This window comes from Paramisgurnus dabryanus, chromosome 13 (assembly GCF_030506205.2).
Source record: "Paramisgurnus dabryanus chromosome 13, PD_genome_1.1, whole genome shotgun sequence".
Lineage (NCBI taxonomy): Eukaryota > Metazoa > Chordata > Actinopteri > Cypriniformes > Cobitidae > Paramisgurnus > Paramisgurnus dabryanus.
In genome coordinates, this window is record NC_133349.1 from 34814476 (window position 1) to 34841564 (window position 27089).

At 41.0% G+C, this 27089-nt stretch overlaps 2 long non-coding RNA genes across 2 annotated transcripts; one reads left to right on the forward strand and one right to left on the reverse strand.

Moving 5' to 3' along the window:
* Positions 1–7618: 7618 nt before the first annotated feature.
* Positions 7619–9276, reverse strand: LOC135748721 (uncharacterized). Its single transcript, XR_012334816.1, has 2 exons — positions 9065–9276; positions 7619–7802 (listed from the first exon to the last, which is right to left on the reverse strand). It is a non-coding gene; the product is annotated as an uncharacterized lncRNA (long non-coding RNA).
* Positions 9277–9643: 367 nt separating this feature from the next.
* Positions 9644–10411, forward strand: LOC141279932 (uncharacterized). The gene is made up of 2 exons (XR_012334753.1): positions 9644–10070; positions 10279–10411. It is a non-coding gene; the product is annotated as an uncharacterized lncRNA (long non-coding RNA).
* The last annotated feature ends 16678 nt before the right edge of the window (positions 10412–27089 follow it).

Sequence of the window (27089 nt, forward strand, 5' to 3'; positions counted from 1 at the left end):
ATCAATTGGAAAACCCTTTAGAGAAAGTAGTTACAATTTGCTAAGTTGCTAAATACATTAAAATTACACAAGGGTGAAATAACTTTTAAATTAAGTTACTGGCACATTAAATGATTTGGTTACAAATAAACTATGTAAGAAATATAAGCATAAGATATACACTCACCTAAAGGATTATTAGAAACACCATACTAATAATGTGTTTGACCCCCTTTTACCTTCAGAACTGCCTTAATTCTACGGGCATTGATTCAACAAGGTGCTGAAAGCATTCCTTAAAAATGTTGGCCCATATTGATAGGATAGCATCTTGCAGTTGATGGAGATTTGTAGGGATGCACATCCAGGACACGAAGCTCTCATTCCACCGCATCCCAAAGATGCTCTCTTGGGTTGAGATCTGGAGACTGTGGGGGCCATTTTAGTACAGTGAGCTCATTGTCATGTTCAAGGAACCAATTTGAAATGATTCAAGCTTTGTGACATGGTGCATTATCCTGCTGGAAGTAGCCATCAGAGAATGGCTACATGGTGGTCATAAAGGGATGGACATGGCCAAAACAATGCTCAGGTAGGCTGTGGCATTTAAACGATGCCCAATTGGCACTAAGGGGCCTTCTGCTGTTGTAGCCCATCCACCTCAAGGTTTGGCTTCACAAATGCTTTGCTGCATACCTCGGTTGTAACGAGTGGTTATTTCAGTCAAAGCTGCTCTTCTATCAGCTTGAATCAGTCGACCTATTCTCCTCTGACCTCTAGGCATTTTCGCCCACAGGATTGCCGCATACTGGATGTTTTCCCGTTTCACACCATTCTTTGTAAACCCTAGAAATGGTTGTGCGTGAAAATCCCAGTAACTGAGCAGATTGTGAAATACTCAGACCGGCCCGTCTGGCACCAACAACCATGCCATGCTCAAAATTGCTTAAATCACCTTTCTTTCCCATTCTGGTTCAGGAGATTGACTTGACCAGGACCACACCCCTAAATGCATTGAAGCAACTGCCATGTGATTGGTTGATTAGATAATTGCATTAATGAGAAATTGAACAGGTGTTCATAATAATCCTTTAAGTGAGTGTATGTGACCCCACCTGTTTTATGAGAAATAGAACATCAAAGTTGTAATGACAATGAAAATAACAAAAAAATGTGTAATTTGTGATTATTGCTGTAAATTACAGATTAAAAACAAAGCCTTCAATATACAAAACTTAAACTTTTATTTATAACATGAAAAAAAAATTACTTTTGTTTGTTGGCGAATCTCCAGTTCCACCACATCACAAAGATGCTCTATTGGATTGAGATCTGGTGACTGGAGGCCACTGGAGTACAGAGAACTTATTGTCATGTTCAAGAAACCAGTCTAAGATGATTTGAGCTTTGTGACTGTCACACTTAGATCCAGGAAGTAGACTGAAATTAAGTATAATAGTACTTTATTGAAACACACACTGAAGCAGAGTCTAGGTGTCCATTTGTGATGAGACCAGACAAGGAGTGAAGGGAGCAAAGAGATATATAAAGGGATATGGTGATGGGACACAAGTGTAGGTCATTAGAATTCAGGTGAGAGGGAACGAGTGGGAGGGGGGACTAATGATCCTGACAGTACCCCCTCCTCCTGAGGCGGCTCTTGGCGGCTGTTGAGAGGGGGGAATACGGCAGTGAGGTCAACATCGGGGCCTGGGAGCTGGGCGATCGGGTGATCGGAGTGGAACTGAGTAAGGGGAGTGGGGTCCAAGATGTCCTCACGGGGCACACATGAGCGTTCTTTTGGGCCATAGTCCTCCCAGTTAACTAAGTATTCCACTCGAGGACCTTGCCTCCAGGACTCCATGATGTTGCGGACTCAATAGATGTGGTTCTCTTCAATTTCCTCTATCCGAGACTATATCCTCTGGGATTCCGAAATTGCGAAATACATGGTTTGGCGTTTATAAAGGCGGTAGGGAGTTTGGGCAAAGTGTATAAGTTTGCACACCCTGGAAAATCTGTCAACCACTACTGAGACACAGGAAAAGTTTTGGGAATTGGGCGGGTCGGTCGTGAAATCAACACCATGTCCGTTGAGGAATGGGCAGTGGCACTAATTTACCTAAAAGGGGTTTTCTTGGGGTGTTGGTTATGGCGCAGACTGAGCAACCTTTGTACCGGGAGACATCCTGGGAGATGGATGGCCACCAGTACCTTTGACTGAGGAGCGAGAGGGTGCGCTGCTACCTGGATGTCCAGAGCCCAGAGTAGAAGTAGTAGTAGTGAGTGGAATCCAAGAGCTCATTGCGGAGGTGTGTGGGTACATAGCTGAGTCCTTCGGGTACCCCTGGCAAAGCGGGATTAAAGAGATATTCCTGGGTAATTTGCTCGTCAATATCCCAGACGAATGGGCTGATGAACATGTCTGGAGGGAGAATGGTCTCAGGTTGGAGATCCACAGAAGTAGAATTATGGAGACATGAGAGGGTATCTTTTTCGAGGTTCTTACTGGCTGGCCTGTAGGTGACGGTGAAATCGAATTGAGTAAAGAAAAGTGCCCAACGGGCCTGGCGGGAGTTTAGTCCCTTAGCATCACGAAGGTATTCAAGGTTTCAGTGATTGGTAATGACTTCAAAGGGATGATAAGCACCCTCCAGCCAATGTCTCCACTCTTCCAGTGTGAATTTGAAGGCGAGCAATTCTCGATTACCTATGTCGTAGTTCCGCCCCGCCAGGGACAGTTTTCTGGAGAAGAAGGCACATGGATGGAGTCTGGGAGGATTCCCCTGCTGCTGGGAGAGAATGGCTCCTACCTCCTGCACTTTAATGAAGAATGGAAGATCTGGATTGGGATGGGCGAGGACAGGTGCGGACAAAAAGGCTTCCATAAGGTGGTTAAAGGTGGTGATGGCTTCAGGAGTTAATGTGAGTGACTTGGGAAACCCCTTTAAGGAAGAGGTGAGGGGAGCACTGATAAGGCTATATTTATTAATGAACCGGCAGTAGAAGTTGGCAAACCCTAGGAACCGTTGCAGATGCTTTACCGTAGTAGGGAGGGGCCAGTTGCGAATAGTCTCCGCCTTCCTCTGGTCCATTTGAACTCCACGTTGATCGATGATATATCAGAGGAATTGTACAGTGGTGGTATGGAACTCGCACTTCTCCAGCTTCAGGTACAATTGGTGTTGTCTTAATTTTTCCAGGACTAGGGTCACATGAGAATTATGTTCAGAGAGGGAGATGGAAATATAAAGATATCGTCTATGTAGACAATTACAAACTTGTTGAGGTAGTGACGGGGACCTCGTTCATGTACCCTTGGAAGACCACTGGCGAGTTGGAGAGTCTGAAGGGCATGACCCAGTCATCATAGTGACTTGAGGGGGTTATGAAGGCCATCTTCTATTCGTCACCTCGGCAGATATGGATCAGGATATAGGCGCTTTGCAGGTCTAGCTTGGAGAAGATATGAGCCCCACAAGGCCAATGAGGAGAAAGTTTGGTAGCCAACTGTTTACTAAACACATCCTGGAGTGCCCAGAATTCCTTGGGTATTTCCACTTGGTGTTGGACAGGAGGGCTCTCTACGGTCATGGAATAGAGAGGAAGTTCAGAACTGGATTTGGAAGATGAAGGACAACCAAGAGAGGGGGACTTCCGAATGGGCGTTAAACAGGATTGAAAAGAGTTATCTCCCCAGTTAAAGATCTCACCGATTTGCTAGTTGATGTTAGGTTGATGTTTGAACATCCATGGGCATCCCAAGATAAGTTCTGCAGTGGATTCCTCCAGCACCATAAAGGAGATCTCCTCAACATGCAGGCATCTGACTCGAATGGTTAATGTGGGGGTGAAGTGGCGGGTACGACCTTGAGCCAGTGGTTTGCCCTGGATAGTCTGAACGGTAATGTCCTGCTGTAACAGTGTCTTTGGAGGTTTAACTTTTGTAGTACTTGTGTGGAGATGAAGTTCACCACAGATCCTGAGTCAACGAGGGCTTTTGCTGGGACACCAGTACAGGGGGTTAGCAGGTACACAGTGGTACATTTTAAGGTTTCTACGATGGAGAGAATGTGAATGGAGCTTACTGTTTGGCGAGAGGGATGGACTGGACAATCTGGGATGACATGTTTGTCTTCTCCACAGTAGAGGCAAAGCTTTAGTCAGATGCGGCACTGGAGTTTAGAAGTTGATAGATGTGTGGAGTAGACTTGCATGTGTTCATGTGATGGAGGAACCCGAGGAGGCAGCCGGAGGCAGAGGTAGAGCGCGGTGGGGACATCCTCACAGGCTGACAGACATTGAGAAAGGCAGATGGTTTTCTGGATGAGATTTTCTAGACAAATGCATGTTATCGTCACACACTACTATGAGCTGACGGATGTAAGAGTTTAGACCATGACGAAAGGCAGTTATAAGGGCATTCTTATTCCAGCCACTAGATGCAGATAAAGTGCAGAAATTTAAGGCATAAGTACTTACTGAAGATCTTCCTTGTTGTAGGTTGTAGAGTTGCACGGAGAGGTCTGCCACCTTCTGGCCGAAAATTTCCTTAAAGTGTTGAAGAAAACAAGACTGTGATAATATAATGGGGGAGTTCGAGTTCCAGAGGGATTGTGCCCATTGAAGAGCTCGACCAGACAATAGTGATATGATAAAAGCCACATCAGAAAACTGATATGCTTGCATTTGGAAGTATAGAGATACTTTAAGCAAAAAAACTCTACATCCTCTGCCTCACTGGTGAATGTCGCTGAACGAGCCATGGGACTAGCAGAGGCAGCTGATCTCAGCAAGGTTTTGATGAAGCTGTAGCTGACAAGCGGAGTGTAAGATGTCTTCGGATAGAGAAGGTGGATTTATAGGAGGAGAAGGCAGTAATGATAGTCAAACCGCCTGGACCAGTTCTGCGAAGGGATCACAAGTTAGACTCCTCTCGGGATCAGCAGTGTTTTGCATTTCTTCGGTCTGGTCTTGTGTCACACTCAGAGCCAGGAAGTAGACTGAAGTTAAGTATTATAGTACTTTATTGAAACACACACTGAAGCAGAGAAATAATAGGTGAGTAGTACTGTACGGGTGAGTTTAGGTGTCCATTTGTGATGAGACCAGACAAGAAGTGAAGGGAGCAGCGAAATATATAAAGGGATATGGTAAATGGACACAGGTGTAGGTGATTAGAATTCAGGTGAGAGGGAACGAGTGGGAGGAGTGACTGATGATGTGGATGGTGATGGGATCCTGACAGTGACATTATCCTGCTGGAAGTAACCATCAGAAAATGGGTACACTGTAACACATTTCGGTAACACTTTATTTTACGACCCGCAAAGTACCACATTTTTTAACCGAATTTACAGCGTACCTATTTGTAACAACAGGGTACCTCTACAGTACGTACTTGTAGGTATAAGGGAATAATATTTTAAGTTTGGGGTAATAAGGGGTAAGAATATGAAGAATTATAAATTATTTATACTCTAAGTATTTTATAACAACAGGGTACCTATTGTAATATTACGTGGTATGTATGACGTAGTCAAGTCTATGGGGAAATTATGTTTCATTTTTTTATTTTTTTTATTGTGAATTTTTCATATTGACTACTGAATGTTGTATACAGTCAATGTCTACGAGCCACATCGGCAAATAAATACAGTGTTCGAATTATGTCAAAGCTTATGAGGGGTCCCCTAGCTAAGCCCCACCCCCTGGCCAAGCCCCACCCCCTTATCATAGGATCGCTGTGATTTCACAAAGTAAGATGTGATCGTCCTTGATCAGTAATCATCTGATCCTGGTTTTAATCAAAGAAACCCCAAATTACCCTTAACTCAAACTCTAATACATTTTTTACCCCTCAAATTAGTGTGAAACACTGGCAAGGGCAGAAATTTTACACAGAATAGGGGTGAAATAGGGTGGAACTCATTTTTAAATTGCATAATTTTACTATACAGTATAGTAGTGGTTAAATGGATTACATTGCGTTTTTTGAGTCATAGATCGAATACTTTCAGATCAGCAAAACTGGGGGAGGGAAAATAACATAAGAACAAATTAAGAAATTATGAGCATAAAAAATAGAAAAGAACAAAGTTACAAATAAAGTAAGATATATTTAGGTACATAAATAGAATCAAATGAATAATAACACTGTCTTCTTCATCGAATAATTAATCTGTTTTTAGATACAGAAGTGATTTTCCTTTGTTTTCTGTTGTTTAATTAATATAAATGACAGAAACACAAGCAGATAAGAACTGCTACTTTCAGACCAACACAAACATCTGATTTCTTTCTGAACTGATTGCACTTACTTTAAAACATAACTGAATGTTTTTATGAGAATAGGTGCCAAGACTGTGGTATTTCCAAATAATATTGTGTTTGCATGCTTTAGGAATTGCGCGTCTCCGTGCGTCCGCTTATGAGTGCCATTTAAGTATGTGTGCGCGACGTGTCCTTGTCTTTGCGCACATAAAACAGCCCACTTTAACATCTTCCGCTCAAATTTTTTAAAATCGCTTGCATGTTAACATTTGCAAGGTTTAAAAAAACACATGCAAAAGATACTTTCTATAAATATAGTTATTTATTTCTGAATGATGCGTATTTGAGCGATAAACAGGGACAGACGAAATATGCTGACTTTTTTTGCCTTATCTCTGGAAATGTTTTTGAAAAATCTGCGGAATTCTGCAAAATGATTTTAAATGTTTTAAAAATTATATTAGATAATTTAAGCTATAAATATTACAAAATTGCATCTAAAATAATTACTTTTTAAAGGCTTAAAATGAAAATGAATACACAAAAGCAATGAGTCCTCTGAATTAAACCGGACCAACATGAAGCAGATAATGTGCTTGTCAAGATAGAATTATAGTTTGTATATAAAATGACATGTATTGTTTATTTTGTTATATAATATAGCAGCATAAACAAGCTTGTATTAATACGTTCTCATTATGAATTAAGCACGTATGAAGATAATTTCATCATTTTTACAACGCAATGTAAACTTCATATTTAACATAACAAGAGAATTCATCTTGTAAACGGATTTCAAATGATGATGTGCTGCTGAGTGCCGACTGTCGCGTCACATAGATGACAATTACAAGTAAGATCTGCTTAACTTAGTGATAAGTTTTATTTCATCTGAAATATCAAATGGTTCGTGTTCTCTATCATTAAAAACAATCACAGCAAACACGCACAGGGTTTATGTACTTGTCAATGCCGCTCACAAACAAAGTTGAGACTATCATTTATTATCATTTAAGCGTGATTTCTTCTGCTTCCCCAATAAAATATTTTGTGTGACTGGGTGGACCAGCCGTCAGACTGAGAGGATAGATTTGCCACTGTTTGTCTGTCAATTCCTCCAGAAAACAGCATGAGGCGCACTTGCGAGTTTATTTATTTCAGACAGAAGTCATTTGAATTAGTTTATTGCGAAATTGGGACAAATAAAGACAGTTTCGCTTTGTGACACGCAACCAGTGCCGGCCTGAGCCTCTTGGGGGCCCTAAGCAGAATGTGTTTGGGGGCCCCCCTCCCACCACGCGGACACAAATGTCACGCTCTAATGTTACATTATAAATGAATAATAATTTAAATAATGAAAAAAATCTATACTTAAATAAAATACTTTATTCTTCAATGTGTCATGTCATATTAACAGGCTATGGAATGTTAACATTGGCCAACAAGAAAAACCTCATCTGCTGCATCATCAGCTGTGGAGACACTGACACTTGATGAAACATCAGGGGCGGGTGGAGTTGGTTGTGCTCCAAAGTACTTCAACAGTGTTCCTGAAAAAAATAGCATTGGATAAGTGCATAGTTGATCGAGCAGAATGAGTTTATTTTGCTTATTTTTCATTACTTACACAACAAGCAATAAATAAATAAATATAGGATAGCACTGTTACATCACTACCCACCATATAAATAAGATTGAAGTCCATTTTCATCACAGAAATCTCCCTACCCAACATGGTATTGGTATATATTCTCATAAAGTCCAATACCATCTCTTACCAAAGATCTTAGACAGAGAGCGCATGTGCTTTGCCTATGAAGCTGGAACGTTACCGATGTTGGAACGTTCACTTCAACACATACAGCAATGCTAGCTAGGGGTGTGATGGATCACAAAACTCACGGTTCGGATCACATTATGGTTTTTGAGGCACAGATCTGATCATTTTTCGGATCAGCAGAATAAGGGGTTGGAAAAACTAATAAAAAAATGAAGAAATTACTTACAAACATTTATAAAAAGAACAAAGTTGCACATTAAGTAAGGGCTAAAATTAGCATTAGGAACAGAAATCAAATCAAATGAATCATAACACTTATATTGTATGAATTAAATATAATTATTCTTTTTTTAGAGCTACAGAAGTGATTTTCTCTTTGTCTTGGAAGGTTTGATTAACATTAATGACACAGACTTAAGTAGGTTAATTAAGGTTACTGTCTCTTTAAGAGAAGCACGGACCTGGTTTCTGCCTAATCTATACATAAACCGTCTAAAGACATAAACAACTGTTTTTATTGGAAAAGAGTACTGTGGAGATCATTTTGTTTGTATGTGCAATGTCAAGAACAGAAAGATTTTATGTGTGCCCTACTAAGTGCACTTATACGCGGCGCGCTCACACAGACGGAAATGCAGACGGCGGAGCATAAAAACGTTATGTTCTTTTCAGTGCTCTATTCCTCAAATATATGTTAATGGACTACAGTATGACACAAAATAGCGTAACTCTCTCTAAAGTTTAAACATCAAGTGTTAGTGTTCTGATCTCTGAAGGGAGCTGGGCTGGACAATTTAAACCGCATGGGCTTGCAGAATACTGCTCACTTTAGCGCCTTTTTGCGGGATAAATTGTTTAAAATCACTTGAAATGTTAACTTTTGCAAGCCTTTGAAACACGTGCAAATGATAAACTTTCACTATTTAAGCGCATGCGAGCCGAACCGTGGGTCGATCACGGTCACAGATTAACGTCGATCTGTCACACCACTAACACAAATTAAACATACTGTATATAATCATGCAAACATACCTTTATCTTGCTCTTTTTTCTCATCCTCGGTCCTTTTCTTTGTTCTCTTTTCGGCCCCAGAGGGATATATCCTTTTTTTTGACATGTCAAATGGCTCATCATTGTTTACAGTGAGTGACGACGTTGTGCACTTGCGCGCAGGTGGCACAGGTGTCTATGTTGCGCCTGACTAAAACGCTAGCACTGCAGACACATAGTTTTCTGCAAATCAAAATTTTCTTGTCTTTAATTATTCATTTATAAATTTGTATTCATTCATTCATCCATTTATATTACCTGTTTAAGTTATTTAATTGTATAAAAAAATAAAAATAAAAAAAACGATTGGGGCGGGGGCCCCCTGGTGGCCAGCGGGGCCCTAAGCAGCCGCTTGGTTCGCTTATGCCTCGGGCCGGCCCTGCACGCAACATAAGAATTTTAAATTCATGTAGTATTTTAATTTTAATAAAAACCAGGGGACCCCCCTAATTTATATTTTTGTGCTTTATGGGGGGTCCCTTAAGGCTTATAGGAGGTCCGGGACCCCCCCAGACCCCCTTCAATTCGAACACTGAATAAATATAACAGCACATCACTTTTATTTTAGTAGCCTATATTACTTGCTTTTAATAACAAAAGTCCAGCTGGTTTAATGTGGTTATCTTTTTTTTTAAGGTAAGTACAATAAAAATAGCAACTTATTCCCTATTTACCAGGAAACTCCTACATTTGCGGACATATTTGAAGTGGTGCTTTGCAATTTATTTACTGTAAACACAAGTATTTTAGCCAAATATAATTTATGCAATGGCAAACCAGAATGAAACAACAGCAGATATCAGCTCCCGCTAAAGCAAAAGACGACTACATGCGTAGGCTACTGCGCAGGTGTAGAACGCGCGGCTGTCTGCAGGAGGTTTGCTGGAACGCGATCCTGAGGTGAAATTTCTTTAAGAGGTTTTAAAAACGTTCTACACTGTGGAGTACAGCTGCGAGTGATGTTAGCAGGATCCGCATGCTGGATAAGGTGACTGGTTTTGTTAATACATGACTAACGCATTTCAAACAATGTTTTTTCAAGAAAGTTGCCAGCTAACGGTAGCAGGTTAACTAGCACATAAGTTAGTGTGCTAAAGTTATTAACATAACTGGCTCAGAAAACTCTGTTTCTGTCAAGGCACAGTGAAGAAACATTTACTGAAGGCTTTCATTTATGTTTTTTATTTGTAATGCAGAACAGCATTTGTGAGACGACATCAACTCATCATCCGAGTGGACAAGAACACCAACAGAGGAAGCCAAGCCGCAAAAACAATGAAAAATTGTCATGACTTTTTATTTTAAATAAAAGTTATGTGATAATAAACATTAAGTGTTGGCTTAATTATAGTGTTTTAAAGTTGTTTTGAAATAAGTTGTTTTAAAATAAAAATAACAATATTCTGTATGTTTATGGTATTTACCCTATAACATTTATAACAAGAGGTGAACAAAGCACCACTTTAGTTTACAGCCCGCAAATATGAGAGTTACCTGGTACATACACAGAACAATCGGGGAATAAGCCCCACTTTAGTTTACAGCCCGCAAATATGAGAGTTACCTGGTACATACACAGAACAATCGGGGAATAAGCCCCACTTTAGTTTACAGCCCACAAATATAAGAGTTACCTCGTAACTCATGTATACATATACAGATCAAAGAGGTACAAGTTGCTATTATTTTTATTGTGTGTTTTATTTTATTTGCCGACGTGGCTTGTAGACATCAACTGTAGGCTATACAAAACACTTCATCAGGTAAGTAGCAAATATGAAAAAAAAAACATATTACACATAGACCATATTACCCATAGACGTAAGTCATACATACCACGTAATATTACAATAGGTACCCTGTAGTTATGAAATACTTAGAGAATAATTTTCCATATATTCTTACCCCCTTACTACCCCAAACTTAAAATATTATTCCCTTATAACTACAAGTACGTACTGTAGAGGTACTCTGTTGTTACAAATAGGTACGCTGTAAATTCGGTTTAATTACGCGGTACTTTGCGGGTCGTAAAATAAAGTGTTACCCACATTTCTGTAGTTTTCACAGCATTATTACTGTAAAATGAACTAATCCTTACTGTAGAACATTTATAAAGCAGGTTGCTGTAGCTCTGCAAAGCATTATGGGCATGGGGGGTGGACGCTGTTAAGCTCGGACATTACACAAAGTAGCCAACCGAGCTGTGCACTTTATTGCTAATCATATTTTCAATTTTTTATTTCACATTTTTGCGCTTGCATATGGTAATGCGTGATGTCTTATATATTAAACAGTGGCGGTCCATGCATTTCACACCTAGGCTTTTATTGGTGTCTAATCTGAATTAATCCATATCGCAATACCATCATTTTGAGGTATTCAAAGGTTTACTATTAAAAAAGTGATATTCACAAAATAAACCTTTACAAATATAAAAAATGCATTAAACTCACCAATAGCCTGTGGATTATTTGTAAACAAAATCCATCTTCCTTTCTTTCCTCAAGAAGAAAATGCTGAAAGTTAAGACTGTTCGTTAGTATTTCTGACTAAAGATGTAATTCATTGTAGGGCTGCGAATGTCCGTTCGACTGAAGCAGGGGACACAGGAATAGTCCCCGCCAAATATGTCAACACATACAGCTGTCACATGCTCTCACACAGATTTTTATCCTGAAGGAAATCAAGGATTTTTGCCTTCAAAATTCATCATGGCAGACAGTCAGGTCTGTTTTTAGCCGGACAGATCGAATAGTGTTCATTGAGTCTGCGTTAAAGCAACACCAAAGAGGTTTTTTTTACCTTAAAATAACGTTTCCAAAAAAGTTTCAGTGGTTTATCCACTCAAAACAGGGTGAATGGCACTTTCACATTTGCTTTGCAGCCCTCTATCGGCCAAAACCGCACTAAAGAAGTTTCCAACCGTCGGGTAGTGGTCCTGTAGTTCGAGTGAAAACTACAAAAACTTGCTTTACGGCAGACCTACAATCCAATCAGAGCCAGCTATGCTGCAGTATTTACGACAGTGGTAATGAACAATTACCCTTCTAACCTGTAGGGGGAGCAAAGAGCAATAAGTCTTTAGTGTTGCTTTAAGCTGGAAAAAGCTAGCGGGAATTGTTTAAAACTGCTGGGGGTCAAAACGTAAAAAGGCTGACGTCATTGTAAGTCAGCTAAATGGCGCCAGTGACACCAACTCGAAATCTGATTGGTTAAAGCAATAATTTCATTAGCATTTATTTTAAAAGTCACGGTCTTCCTGATTCCATTTTTTAAATTTTTGTTAGTGTGTAATATTGCTATAATAGCATAAATAATACCTGTAAAATGATAAAGCTCAAAGTTCACTGTCTGGGAACAGAATTCCTATTTCAAAGCTTACAGAGAACAGCCGATTTGGACTACAGCCCTCTAAGTCCATCCTTCAGAAATACATAACAAGTTCTGATTGTGTAGTTTGTTTATTGTGTTGTGATTCGACAGCAGCTTAGCAGAGCCATTTGACCCAAAGCTGTTGACTGACATATTCCTGTGTAACATATGTAACGTGTGACCTTTCGACGTGCTTATGCATCACGTGAGGTCGCGTTTGCACGTCACACGTCTGGTGCAACACGAGAAGTTGTGGTTTAAAGTGCATATTTTTGGGTTAAAATGACAATCGTTTTGCTAAATAAGATAATTATGTGTCACCAGGTGACTATGGTAGGGCGGGAACCAAAAGTGGCGGAGAAAGGTTCCGTGAAGATGGTTTCCGCCCAGACCCGATTTTAAGAGCACCATTTCGCTTCCTGGTCTCCCTAGCGACACAGATGATGGACAAACGAGCAACAGGTGTGACCAATCAAGCTGAGTACTCATGATTGGAGGATGGAACAGAGAGAACGGACATAAAAAGGCCCAAAGAAGCCCAAAGAAGAGGAGTCGTTTCGGGCACGAGTTGCTGCACTGCCTAGGGCAGACCCGATCACACGCTCCGTCCTTAGAGGAGCCGGAGGGCGCCGTTGATCCACTGAAGTGCTTATGGCACATGGAAAGAGTGCGGCAGCCAAGAAAGGCGAAAAGGACGGAGCGGTGGATTTTAAAGGAACATTGCACCGGAACGTGCTTGTGGTGTACTTTGTATACGCTGTGTTGCTGCTTTGCAGACGGACTATGCTGGCTTGATCGTTTCCCTGGGGAAGAGAGAAAGGCACAGTCAGCTAGCGAAGGAATACTGGGAGACTTCATTCGTGAGAAAGCGGACACAGAGCATTCAACAGTGCAGATATTAGAAATCATTGACAACGAAGAGTGAGTCACAGCTGTAATACTTATCTGTATATTACTTGGAAGAGGAGTTGCTGGGTGTGCGTTTGCCTTGTGTTTGAGGTCCCTGGCCCCACTGTAGAGGGGAGCGTGGGCGAGCCGCGGGTTGACCGGAAGCACGGACGAAGCAATTGGTAGGAAGCACCGTTCTCTAATCGAGCAGTGGCCCTGTGGAAAAAGGAAGCGCAGGTGAGCCAGAGGAGTGATAAACAACACGCCGGGCCTGTGAATAACACACATCTCACTGTCATCGGTGGTCTAGCTATCGCCCAACTATCCTCTCGAGGGAGTCGTAGCCAGGTGGCGAGGGCGATCTAAAAACCACGTGAAGTTGTATAAGAGTGCTGTGGGTGAGTTTCACTGATTGATGGTGTTTACGTTTTACTTGCTGTGTGTATGCTGTGCTTGTAGCGCCCAAACTGCCTAGCCTCGGACGAGTCGCGAGACGACGACATCTGTTGTGGCCTGGGTCCTACGGAGAGTGAGAAAATTAAGCCCTGTGCCCCGGGTGTGTCAACGAGAGCGTCGCTCCTCCAAAGAGCAGACAGTGGTGAAACCCAGTGAGTAACGTAGGAAGTGTACCGTGCGGATTGAGGGTCATAGCTGTGTGTGTACTGACCTTTCCAACAGAAGCTCGTGGTGTGCGGGGCCCCGACGAAAGTTCGCCCCAACTCGTGACCCCGGCCGTGGAAGTAGGAGGGGGAGTTCGGGAAGCGTTCGGCTCCGTGCCACTGAGCCCATTAGTCCCTACAACGCCCGGACAGCTTGAGTGGATGGGCGAAGGATCACGGTGCACTGACGCTGTAGCGAAAGTCCACTGTCTGCGAGCGAACGAAGACCCTCAGTACTGTCCCCAGTGCTGTGAGTAACGCATCCTGTGAAGTGAAATTAATCTGTGCTTATAGCAAATATTTACCTGTGTTCCAGCGAAGGCACTGTGTGTGAGAACGAAGATCCCCAGTGCTGTGAGTAACGCATCCTGTGAAGTGAAATGAATCTGTGCTATAGCAACCACTTACCTGTGTCTCGACGAAGGCTCCGTGTGAAGCGAAGGTCCCCAGTCCCTGTCCCAAGTGGCCCTGGAGGCGAGAAGAAGACCTAGTAGTTTTAAATTGCCCTTTCCCCTCTCCCCCTTTCCCTTTTCCTTTTTTTTTAAATATTTAATAAAGTTTATTTTAAACGTAGTCTACTCGTCTGTCTGGTCATTGGGGTGGTCTTGGGAACCTCCTCGAGGTGGAAGAGTTGAGAGGGGCGTGACCTTTAGTATATCTGGGTCCGCCCCCGGCCGTGACATATGTCTCGTTTGGCATTGTTTAGAGCCCTTTGAACCTACGTTGTAACTTCAATTTTAAACTGTGTTTAAACAACTGCTGGGGTCCAATAAAGTCTATTAAAATTAAAATATCCTGGAATTTTTTCCTCAAAAAACGTAATTTCTTCTCGTCTGAACAAAGAAAGACATCAACATTTTGGATGACATGGGGGTGTGTAAATGAATAGGATTTTTTTAGAAAGTGGAGTAATCCTTTAACGAGTGATTATTCGAGTTACTGTTGCTTTTCGATCTCAAACAAGTCTGCCCTCTCTGACATCAACCAGCCATTTTTATCCACACCACTCACTGGATATTTTCACTTTTTCAGACCATTTTCTGTGAACCCTAGAGATGGTTATGTGTGAAAATTGCAGTGGATCAGCAGTTTTTGAAATACCAACAAAGAAATTCCACATACAAAGTCACTTAAATCCCCTTTCTTCCCCATTCTGATGCTTGGTTTGAACTTCAGCAATTCGTATTCATCACATCTAGATGTCTAAAGCCATGTGATTGGCTGATAAGCAAGCAATTGAACAGATATACTTTTTTGGTAGTTCAATATTATAAAAATCGGATTAGGGCTTTACACGTTTGAAATATTCAATAACAGGTAAAACAGAAGTATTTCTGTTGTATTTTAAACTACAGGTAAACAGAATCCTGAGTTACCTGATTTATGTTTCACACTGCTCATTTTTACTAGAGATTAAGAGATAACCCTTATCTGGCATTTCACACTTTACATTACTAAACATAACTAACACTTATTTGTATACTTACGGTGTCAACAGTCATGATTGGATAAAGAAAGCAGTGACCACTTTAAGTATCTCATTGTCTCCTGATTCTGCATCATTTAGAAAACAGATAAATGCACATAAATCCTTGTTGGTCGTATTAAACCATCTATATTATTTTTTTCTGCAAAAAGAATTGTTTACACAGCATACAAAGTTTGTAAATTTACACTTGTATTATGCGGTATTTAGTTTCTGATGCTAAGCATCTAGCTGTAACATTCCAACCCATAAACTGTAAAGAAGATGGACAACAGTTCTCTATGGACTTCCACTATAAAAAAATGAAGCCAAAATCTCCCAAAAATGACAGCTGATATTTTGACAAAAACTTTTATATCAGCCATGGTGTCAAATTTTTGGTTGCACAGAATGGTGACAGAGTGGCTCTCAAGCACAAAAAAACTGAGTGCAGTAAATGCACTGAAGAAGAGAAGCAGCGCTAAGCATATAAACAACTATGATATACAGTAGTGTGAAAAACTGTTGGCCCCCTTCCTGTTTCATTTTTTGCATGTTTGTCACACTTTAATGTTTCAGATCATCAGAAACAAGTTGACAAGTAAACACAACATGCAGTTTAAATTAAGATTTTTATTATGAAGGGAAAACAAAATCCACACCCAGTTGGCCCTGTGTGAAAAAGTGCTTGCCTTAAAAACATAACTTAACTATGGTTTATCACACTCAGGTCTGATTACAGCCACACCTGTTCGCAATCAAGAAAGAATTTAAATAGGACCTGCCTGACAAAGTGAAGTAGATCTAAAGATCCTCAAAAGCTACGCATAATGTTAAGATCCAAAATTGCCCCAAGAGCGCAGCGACGACTCATCCAAGAGGTCACAAAAGACCCCACAACAACATCCAAAGAACTGCAGGCCTCACTTGCCTCAGTTAAGGTCAGTGTTCATGACTCCACCATAAGAAAGAGACTGCATGGCAGAATTCAAGACGAAAACCACTGCTGTTATCTTTGATCAATATATAAATTTGTTTCATGATCTGGAAAACATTAAAGGCAGGGTGCGAATCTCTGAAAGCCAATGTTGATATTTGAAATCACCTAAACAAACACGCCCCTATCCCAATAGAATCTGGACCTTCTTTTGATAGACATATATCACCCAGGCAACGATGATGGTTAGTAGACTGCTGTTCACTATGTACACCACAATTTAACATATTTATTTATTACTAACTCTTCATTTAAATCAAAGCACTGATATGATAGATACATATGATATGTCCTTAAAGTGATTATTATTGTGGTTTTCAGCTGAAAATAGATGGACCTTGTATCCTATAAATTGCTTGTTTAAAACATTAAACTCTGCAATAACCCGAGATAAAATGTGGTGCCTACATCTAAAGTACAAGTGTGATACTTTAGATACTTTTGTGATACAGCAATTATTAATATAAGCAATCATTTAGATTAAGTCAATAAAAATGTTGTCGGAGCCGATGGTGTAGTGGACAGTGCTCCGACACATGGTGCAGACGCACTTCTGGCGACCCGAGTTCGAATCCCGGCTCGAGGGCCTTTGCCAATCCCATACCCCTCTCTTCACCCTATACTTTCCTGTCGTCTCCTTAATCACTGTCTATCTAATAAAGGCAAAAATGGCCCAAAAATATAACTTAAAAAAAAAAAATGTTTGTTATTAAAACACATTCTAGTAAATGCATTTGATTACTAACATTGTTAATAATAAAGGTTTACATTTATGAGAGAATGTCTGTGTGTGTGTGTGTGTGTGTGTGTGTGTGTGTGTGTGTGTGTGTGCATTCATCCAGCGCTCTCACTGATAGATTTTCCTGTGATTAGAAAAGCAGCTGCAAGGGTCCGCCAGCGGAAAGAGGCAGTATTGACTCAAGGCCCCGTGAGGGCGCTCATGTTTTCAGTCGGTGTTTAGGGGCCAGGCAGATGGAGAACTCAGGGTGACAGAAACTCACTCAACCTTTTTTCTTTTTCACCACCGCTTTATTTGGGCTCGGTGGGGTCATCCTTGCCAGAGAAAACCTCTTGCCGCAAAGATTGAGGCCTCGCATTAGGATAAACACTTCTCTCTCCAATCACAATACTCGCTGCCCAGCGCTGCTTATTTTTAAAGACAGATGACATTTAGACTTCACACTATTAACATTTCAAAGCATGATCAAATCGCCGCATACATTACTTTTAAAGTATTCCTTTCAGCCTCAAGAGAATAAGTGTTTTCTTAAAAAAATGGTCAACAGTGCAAAAGTAAAACAAATAAATATTACCGTAATATTAAATAGTCTACAAGCCAAGTCCAAGAGTGACCTCAGCTGATGAAGTTTCAGAGGGAGCCAGCATCTCCTGTTTACTGTGAGCTTGTTGATGTTCAAAATTAGGGGTAATGTGAGGGTGAGCAGCAAAATACAGGTGAAAAGTCCTACGAGAGAAGCGTAATAATATACGTCTCAATATGTCCACCAAACAAATCCAAATGGAAAACAATATATCTTCATGTATCGTTATACTCAATGACAGTGGTGAAAGTCACCAGAAGTTTACATACGTGCCTGCAGGAGGTACTGTACCATCTTTAACAGTGTGGGCACTCCTCCAAAACACATATTATTTCACTGTCTATGCTATCATGAGACAGCGCCTGCACTGTGTTCAAAGATGCTATAGATGGCCTTCTCCATTTAAGGTCTGCGGTATATTTCAAAGCCAGAGGCAACCAACTTCAGCGATGCTTTGATGTGGTGTATACGTGTTCAGCTAAATAGCCATCCATTAACTACTCGTGTTTTCTTTTGCACTTCTTTTTTGTTTATCAGCAGTTCAAATGTAGTGTTTTCCCTTTCCGTCATATATTTGTAAGATAAACACACACAGCTGAGGACGATCACACCCATCCCACCTTGGCACAAGTATTCTTTTGAACTGACTGCCAATGAAAGGTGAAGTCATGTGGGTTTGCATTTTTATAGCCTCAATTTACACAATGTGAACAATGCACTCTTAAATTAAGTTCACCTTGACTTTCCTCAAACATAATTATTTTCTCCAATATTTATTTACAGTCTAATGCTTAGATTAGGTCAAAAACAAATGTGCTCATAGTCTTTAAGCCAATCATATCTACTATAACAGTATGAGCTATCATTGTAGACCTTCAAAAGAGCATTCCAGCAGTCAGAATCCATCCAGTGGTTGACACACGGCATTGCATTACAGGCAGACTTTTCTTGTATTTGTCATGGATTTTGGATAGCCCGTCTTTGCCAGGTTCTATGGGCTGTCGCTTTCTGAGCCAGATTCACAAGGGTGTGTTGTTTATGAGACCACTGATGGTTTTACCAGATCGTTTTCTTTTTTCTTTTTGCTTTATTTATAGAAGTGTCATAAAAACTTGAACTGTTATGTAATACATTCTTAACAGGGAGCAGTTGTTCAATCCATTTGAACTCCTCTCAAGAAAAGCTAAAAGCCATTTAATGGATTTCATGTGTTGAGAGATGATTACTGACATCTTTACTAATGTAATATAGGAAGGTTGTGATCAAGCATATGTGCCTATAAACATGACATAGTCCATGCGTGCATTCTATTGAAACTAAGAATTGAAATAACCAATGGGGACCTAGTGTGATTTAGAAAATAACCCCCTACATCTGAGTTTCGTGTGGCCCGTTCGCAAGGGATAAGAGTAGCCTGTTGTTTGACTTAAATTTATAGACTTATCTCCCGGATATGATGTTGAGGCTTTGCACAACATACTGTCCATACACAAAATGCGGAGACACAAGGTAAAAGGTACCTTTTCAGAACTTTTGTCCTGATCAACCATGTGGACACGTCATCCCGACGTTTAAAAGCATAAACATATAACAAAACCTTTAAGTTTCATTTGTGGAGCAAGTCCTCTACTGGGAGAAGTTCAGCTGGTTCCCATCCTACTACAGTCGTATGCAAAAGTTTGGGCACCCCTGACAATTTCCATGATTTTCATTTATAAATATTTGGGTGTTTGGATCAGCAATTTGATCTATCATAATATTTCAGTAGTTAAATGAGGTTTATTGGATTAACAGAAAATGTGCAATATGCATTAAAATCAAATTAGACAGGTGCATAAATTTGGCACCCTTGACATTTATTAATTGGAACACACAATTGGTTTGGTGAGCTCATTAAGCCTCAAACTTCATAGTCAGGTGCATCCAATCCTAAGAAAATGTATTTAAGGGCGCCAATTGCAAGTTGTTGTTCTCTTTGACTCTCCTCTGAAGAGTGGCAACATGGAGGACTCAAAACAACTCTCAAATGACCTGAAAACAAAGTTCAACATTATGGTTTAGGCTACAAAAAGTTATTGCAGAGATATAAGCTGTCAGTGTCCACTGTGAGGAACATATTCAGGAAATGAATGACCACAGGCACAGTTCTTGTTAAGGCCAGAAGTGGCGACCACATAAAATATTTGAGCGGCGAAGGCGAAAGATGGTGAGAATGGTCAAAAACAGCCCACCTCCAGTTGCTTGAGGTATGCAAACGCACATATGGAGTTTTATTTTGGAATAAGGTACTGTGGACTGATGAAACAAAGATTGAGTCATTTGGTCGTAACCAAGGCCGTAGCCAGGATTTTTCAAATACCGAGGACATTTTTTTTATTATTTACATTTTTTCCATATTACAGAATAATAATAAACATGTCCAAACTACGACATAGCACAAATGTAACTGTGTCTGTGAGAATTTTGTTGGTGACTAAAAGCATCCAAAATAAATCAATCGTTACATTTCATCATCTGAAGTGCAAGTCACCCTTTGCCTAGAAACTGCAAAACTGTGTCATTTTTTCAAGAAGCTTCTTAAATTTTCAATTTAGGATGAATTTTTAAGAGTATAGAAGGAGTTTATATATAATATGGGCTCTTAGTGGCTGCTTTTTCTTTAATATTCAGTGTAAGTCATCTATTTCAAAAAATATATTTTTTGGTTTCTAATAACAAAAATTAATCTGTTTGGCACAGCTATATTTTGTCTACAAAAATAATTTCAAGCATTTAACCATAAGCCTTCAGATTTAATGATTTTTAAGAGAATAGTTAACATTTTAGTTAAGTGACCTTAAACTTTTGAGCAGTAGTGTAGGTTTTAATCTCATTGGTAGCCGTATTGCATACCATATTGTAGGCTATTTGCTGCATAACCTTTAACTTTCTCACCTTCCCTCCTTCTCTGCTCATCTTTTGCTGGCTTTCCAAATGATAGTTAAGTTTGTTACAGCCTTTTCATTTTTATTTGCTTTATTAGATTAGAATTACAGACGCGGAGAGACTCTTTCTTACGTTGCATGTTACATAAACATTCTTGCCTTTCTTGCATACTATTCTTGTATAGAAGCAGTGCTTATTATACTTTGTGTTTGCGACCGCTACCTTTGAGCTTGTTGTACTTGCCATCGCTCTGTCGTTGCGGGTGTGAGGGACTCGGGCGGACTGCACGTGAGGACCGGGATGTCTGTTAGTGTCTAGCAGCAGCAGAACCCACTGCTCGTTGAGTGTAGAGAATGATACTCTCGTGTCAGTCTCCAACCACGACAGAAAAGATCGCTAGATTTGTCCTTTTTCGCTTTTTTTAAGTTGCTAAATCTAGCGACAAAGTCATCAACAAGTTGGCAACACGGCACTGCTCGGACTGTGCATGTACATAGTGTATGAGCTATTCCTGCTTCTGGTTGGCTAACGATGGAAATTCAGCCAATCATCATTGATTATGTGGTTGTCCCACCCCCTCTAACATAAACAGGCCAATCATCATAAGTTATGTGTTTCCCACTCCTCAACACACAAAAACATTGCCTGTCTGATGAGAGTTTACTCGCTTCAGTGAGATTAATTATACTAATGCGCAGCATTTTAATGTCAGTAACGCAGTAAGGAAATGACGTTTATATATAACGCCGTTATTTCCATCACTGCACGTGATGGTCCGTAGATGCATGGATTGTCTCGTCGGCTATTTTCACATTAAAATGAAACGAAACTTCAAGAAAAAACTACCGAGGACATGACCTCGGTGTCCTCAATGGTAGCTACGGCCATGGTCGTAACAAGGGGCGGCAAAAGAACACTACATTCTTTGGAGTAAAAGACTATACAAGTCTAAAAAGACTATATATCTACATTTCACATATTATATGTGTTTGTGGAACAAATGGCCACTGGATATATTCCACTAGACTGTTTTCTGTCATGATTCTGCCCTATTGTTCTTGTTTTACTGTTAGTCTTTAAGCAGAATCATGGCAGGCCAATGTTTTGTGTGGGAGCACATGGCCTTTGTTTGGGCTGTGTGCTTCCTTGTCCTAGTTTCCTCACTCCCGAAAATGTAGTGAATTTATTGTTACGTAGTCCCTCTTTCTCTTAGTTTAGTGCAATCCTGTCCTGTTTTTTACCTGTCATTGTTTAAGCTAAGGCCCTGAGCAACCTCAGTTTTGAGGCTTTTCGTCTCGAATTGATCAAGCTCTTCGATCGCTCCCTGCAGTGCGATCTGCCGGCCGCGGAGCTGGTCAGTTTAGTCCAGAGAGGATCTACAGTTATGGACCATGCCATTAAATTTAAAACGCTCACCACCACCAGTGGGTGGAATAACGCCACCCTGCAGGTTCAGTTCTTAGAGGGTCTTGAGGCCGATATTCAGGACGAAATAGCTGCGCACGATCTTCTTGCTTCACTGGAGGGGGCGATAGAACTGGCTCTACGGGTGGAGGCACATCACCAACAGCGGGACGTACGCCGTTTGTTTTCGTCAGCACTTCGCCTCACCACAAGAGATCACTCAGACTCCTTCACCACCATCCGTGACGGAGGGAGAGCCCATGCAACTGGGTTGACTCCGGCTTACCAGCGGAGAGAGGCAGCACCACCTTTCCAATGAACTGTGCCACTACTCTGGTAAGCCGGAGCACATGGCTAATATCTCTATGGCAAAAGGTTCCGCCATGTGTTTATTTTCCCCCGAATGTTCTGAATGTCTAGAGCTTCAAATGTAATGAGAATTATTTTGTATTAAACACGGAAATGAATCGTAAGCCAGCGTAGTCTGAAAAGGACAGAGGTGATGTGATTTGAAAGCATGGATTAGGGTCTCTGCATAATTGATATTTAAAAATAGTCGTAAGCGTGCAATATTGGGAATAAGTAAGAAAGAAGGCAGATTTAGTGAGTGAGAGTGATGAAATATAAGAAGAAAAAGACAAGGATGAGTCAAAGAGAATCCCTACATTTTTGACAGGGTTGAACTTGCGAGCCAGCAATATCAATACTGGCTTGTACTGAGACGGAATTTGCATTTAGAATCTCATTCACACAACACTTTGGCCCCAGAAAATACCATAAAATTGGCAGACATGCTTCTGTGTGAATGCAAACATGTCCCCTAAATGTTCTGGGATCGCTCCCGAAAAGAGGACCTAGTAGCATTGTCGTAAGATAGCCGGAAAGCCCTCTGTGTGAACAAGATGCAGAAACAATGCCGTAATGGGCGTGCTGTAGTGAGTATGTGCGCGTCATCGTAATGATGTAGATATTGAGTACCTATTTGCCCAGAGGTTTAAATGTAGAATGTCATTTATAGAAAAGCAATAAGACAATAACAACGACAACAATGACATGTCTGCAAACTGGAACGAAGTTGAGTCCAGGGAGTTTCTTAAAATCCTCGCAGAGGCAGAAATCATTTGCCAGCTTAATGGGACGGTACGCGATGCAATGGTGTACAAGCGCATCAGGGAAAAAATTCACAAGTGTGGTTTAATGAGAGAGAAATCTCAGATAATCAGCAGACTGAAGACGCTGCACAAAAAAAATTCCACCACGTGGACGACTCTTAACCAGCAAGAGCGGCAGCAGAAGAGTAGACTGGTCGTTCTATGACCTGTGCTACAGCATATGGTCATGAGTCATTCAACAAACCCAGTTGCGTTGGTAGGGAGCATGGAGTCTTGTCGTTGTGTCTTCATCATCATCATCTGTGTCTGCATGTGCCTACAGTCCAGACATTGGTATCACCAAACATTGAAAACCGTTCAGGTGAGCAACATAACCATTAACTGTTCTGTGTCACTGCTATTAATGTTCTTAAATGATAAATATACAACCTTTAATCAACAATTTTTGTTTCACACATTAAGCCATGTGTAAGGGTTTATAATTGTCCACATGGTTTTGTTTTTGGGCTTTTCTGGCATGCATCACGTGGGTTCTTGGTTTAACAATTCAATAACAATAATACCTGGTTCTGTCTTTTTAGAATGCCATTAACCACATCTTGCAAAGAAGGCCAAAAATTATCTGTCCAGGACACAAATTATTGTTAAATATGCCAGCTCCATCCCCATCACCCACACCATACTATGTGCCACCTCGCCATACTGTACCAGTTTGAGTTTTCTAAGTCCAAGTACTTTGGAAGACATGGACAACAGTGTATTTAGGCCGGTGTTGTCTCTGTCCTATCTACAACTGGACTAGAAACACATTCATAGTATATAACTTTTTTTGACTGTTTTAGTTAAAAAAAGTGTGGTGTCGAATTTTTGATTAACACGAACTCTGACACACACAAACACACTACAATTTACTAATCGCAGGCCAGTACGTTGCTTTTTGCTTTGATAATGCAGCACAAGCACATGTTTTCCCTCACAACAGACAACATACAGTCCAACAGCTCGTTCTGCATGGTTCTCGAAGTTACCTTAAACACAGTGGCATTCTCTGAGTGCTCTTTAAAACTTCATAAGCAACAAAGTCGATCAAACCATGGGCGCGAGAAGTGGGGGTGCTGCAGGTGCTGGTGGCAAAGATTTAAAACTGCGATGATAGTAAAATGATAGCTTATAAATCTCAGATTGTTGTTTGTTTCTGTTCTAAGACATTTTGTATGTCATGTTTGGGGTGTGTGGCAAAGAGAGGGATAATTTTAGTAATTTTAAAATGATTTAATTTATTTCATTGTGTAGGCTATAAGCCAATCAGATTTGTCCTGATGATGTGATTGCGTTTCAGCCGATACGCTGCGTATATGCATAACTCACACTCACAGCCACATAGAACGATGAATGAGTTTACTAGGCTATCTGTATCTATTAGGGATGTGCATCGATGCATCGCGTTCCCATTGAAAAGACCTGTCTAAAAATCGATTCTGAATCGTAAGGCTCCGATTCATTGTTTCATGCACAGCTTGTGCATGTACTACGGCTCCGTGATCAGTAGGAAGTCCTTATCAATCTAAAATCACTATGAGTTTGACTCGTTTATAACGAGTGTTTAAAAAAGCAACACTCGTCAAACACAATCATTCAAAATATTCTCTATTAACATGAAAATACCTGAAACAATCTGAAGAACAGCGATATAAATATTCCTGTAGACATTTCCTGGAATAGTGTTTGTAATGATACTTCTTCTGTGGCACAAATGGAGTTTCTGCACGAAAGCGTCCCCTGGCGAATGTGGCGTCATTTCACCGTAATTCATTCAAATTCATTCATTGAGAAAACGCGCATTTGCCCGATTAATTGTCATAACTCTAGTATCTATCAGCTTTGCAATGTGTCAGAAGATAATTTTAGATTTTTTCAATCACACAACCCAAAAGTCCCGAGGACTAGCGTTATTTCTCCAACTCACTCCTCATCCTGCATACCAGAAAAAGGTACATCCCTGACGATCGCTTTATTAAATGAAAGTAAAATTGATTGAATTAAATTATTAAGACGACATGAAAGGAACTACATTTTAAAGCCTCGATGTACAATAAGGAACATGCAACATTTAAGAGTGGGAGGTATTTCAAAAATTTATATAAACTATCCCCATGAATTGATGTTAAACATCTATAAATCCAATTGAATCCATTTTGAATATATTCCGACAATTTAGGATATGATATTTGAATTTAAAGTCAAAAAATATCTTATTTTTACACTGCCGTGCAGGAGGCATGGCAAACCGAAACAAAACTTAAGACACAAATATAACATTTACGTGTAAAAAATAGAATTAAACGAAACCTGTGAATTGAAAAGTCCACTAATGGCCTTAACTCGAGTGATGTCTTACATGAAGTTTCCATGTAAGAATTTAGAAATATTTAAAACTTAAGCAAAAGACAACAGAGAAGGTACATCCCTACTACTGGCACGAGGGAGAATGCATACGTGTAAATAAACTGGTTCCTTACCTCCGACTTTCCTCCAAACTGGCGGAACACCCCGCATCCCAGCACCCCCTACTGAAAATATCTTCCCATGCCTCCGGATCAAGCCACAGAATATATTTGCATTATCTGAGCACAGTCTCTCACGCATTCAGACATCTAAAACAGCAAACAAGGAAAACAATAAAAGGCATAGTATTTAGTTACAGCGATAAGTTACATCTAGTTTAACTTACTTGGGTTTGCGCATCAAGGCAGACATATCGAAGGTTCAATTAACTTATCCTACCAGACTAACGTGTTGTGATGAGGCTATAGATTGCACTATGTTGAAGGCGACTACCCCCACCAAAGGGCATGAGTCGAAGACTAAGGAGGCTGCATCCCGCCCTTGTCTATCATCATGTGGAGCTACCATCTCGGGCAGGGACCCTCACCCTATGTGTATCGTGTGTATGGGCCCGAAGCACGCTCAAACGTCGCTAGCGGACCCGCAGACATGCGCTCACTGTGCTTCAATGCCAGTGAAAATCCTGGAACGGAGGCTGAAAGTGTCGGTGGCTAACAAGCAGGACCCTTGCCTGTCTGGAGCTGCCTCGACAGCGACTGATCATCTCCAGCGAGCGAGTACTAACTGGGCAGACATGATGGAAGCTGAATCCCCGGATATGCCTCGCTGTTCGATGGCCTGCTCACGCAAGAGGATGGCGAACTGGGGGACGAGGACACAGATGATGATGCTAATTCTGACCTCCTTGATCTGGATATGGAAGACGAAGAGGAGGAAGACAATTCCCTCTTCCTAGCCCAAAAGTCCAGACCACCTAGTGCAAACGATTCGGCCCCTCCTGCTGACAGCAACCTGCACGAGGTGTGCAATGGGCCGCGGCGAAGCTGGGCCTAGCCTGGCCAGCTGCTAAAGACATCGAAGGAGCCTTGAGAGACCTTTATGATGGGAAAAGGCTGCAGCCAGCCCACTCAGCAGTGAGACAGCTCCTGCCTGCCATGCTTGCTTGCATGAAAGAGATGTCTCGTTATTGGTCTATCCCCTTTAAGAGCAAGCTCCCCACCAAGGGACATTCAATGCTGGAGATTCAGGGAATGGAGGAGCTGGGGTTGGCCGGACCCCCAGCAGTGAAGCCTTCAGTGGCTTATCACCTCCATCCGAATCGACGATCTATTTCTGCCTCATCGCAGATTTCACTGCCGAGTAAGATGGAACTACTAACCGCCACAACCTTTCAATGATGTACAAATATGCAGGGCAGTCCACCTCTGCTTGCTACATAAACTAGTGACGTGACCGCCCTCTCAGCCGATGCGGCAGGGCTTCACAGCAGCCGCAGTGGCGAGAGGGAGGCCGAT